Source organism: Octopus sinensis, linkage group LG25 (genome assembly GCF_006345805.1).
Source record: "Octopus sinensis linkage group LG25, ASM634580v1, whole genome shotgun sequence".
Lineage (NCBI taxonomy): Eukaryota > Metazoa > Mollusca > Cephalopoda > Octopoda > Octopodidae > Octopus > Octopus sinensis.
Window position 1 is genome coordinate 3,408,975 of NC_043021.1, and position 1,615 is coordinate 3,410,589.

Below are 1,615 nucleotides of genomic sequence, written 5' to 3' on the forward strand. Positions count from 1 at the left end.
TTCGGCGGATTTCGGAAAGCATGAGGGCCTTAAAGGATGCAGTGTCATGGCAGTCAACAACTGACGCAGGCAGTTTGTTCCATGCTTCAGCAACTCTGAGCGTGAAAAAATGTTTCCGAAAGCCATGGGAGCTGTGCTGTTTTCTGACTTTGTAGGCATGTCCACATGTGTTGGACACATGGAGATCAAAAAGGTGTTCAGTGTTGTTATTGTTGGTGAGGTGGTTGATAACTTTGTGGGTGTTTACCAAGTCCGTCGCCAGACGCCGGAGCTTCAGTGAATCCATGCCCAGGGAAACAAGGCGCTCAATCTGGTTATTTTTCTTTAGCGGATTCGCCTCTTGTTGCAAACATTTCAACCAAGCTTCCCATTTCTGAACATCAGTCTCAGAGGTCCTGGAGAGCTACTCGTAATTATAACTGATACACACTACGAACAGCGAGTAAAACGTGGGGAAAATGTTAGATTTATTTTAAATAGAGCTTCGCCCTAGACGGGCACACTAAGTAATACAAGTCGTTGAATCTGACAAAAGATGGAGCCAGTAATTGTATGCATTGCATTGATTATCTGCTGATCTGAAAGTATTTCGTTGAGATTTACCAATAAAACGAGGAACAGTAGAGCTGTCCATGAGCCATGCTAATCGAATTGAAACAAAGTTGAAACTAAAATAAATTTAATTTTACGAACGTCATGTAAGAAATTACCAATTTCAGATTCAAAAATTTTAAGAATGGGCTAATCGATTACATCGACTGCGGAGCTCAACTGATACCCGAAAAGATGAAAGGCGAGGTTGTCTCTGGCGGAATTTGAACCCAGGACGTGAAGAGCTGGAAGAAATGACACTAAGCCTTTTGACTGCCGTGTTTACAAATCAACGCTTTATAGGAAAGGAGGTAATACCCCTTCATATTATAGATACAAGACCTGAAGGCGGCAAGCTGGCAGAATCGTTAGCACACCGGGCGAAATGCGTAGCCGTATTTCGTCTGTCGTTACGTTCTGAGTTCAAATTCCGCCAAGGTCGACTTTGCTTTCATCCTTTCGGGGTCGATAAATTAAGTACCAGTTACGCACTGGGGTCGATGTAATCGACTTAATCCCTTTGTCTGTCCTTGTTTGTCCCCTCTGTGTTTAACCCCTTGTGGGTGGTAAAGAAATATAGATACAAGACCCGAAATTTTGGGGGTGGAGGGGCAGTCGATTACATTGACGCCAGTGCTCGAACTGGAGTCATTGTAATCGACATCGAAAGGATGAAAAGACATATCAACGTCAGCAAAATTTGAACCTCAGAACGTAAAGCCGAAAGAAATGCCGCTGTGTATTTCGTCCGACTTGCTAACGATTTTTCCCACTTCGTCGACCGAGGAGGAGAAGCAATAAGGAAAAATACGTTGGACGCCATGACGAAAAATGATTAATTGAATGCCAAGGGAAATAACTCTGTTTTTCGTAATTACCGTCAAAATTTTTTATACACAAATTATTTAGAAAAATTAATAATTTTCGATTATTTAAAAAATAACCAGTCAAGCAATAATAAAACAACAAATACATATTTGCCGAGCAATTAAAAATATTTTTTAGAAAATATATTTTGTCGCTC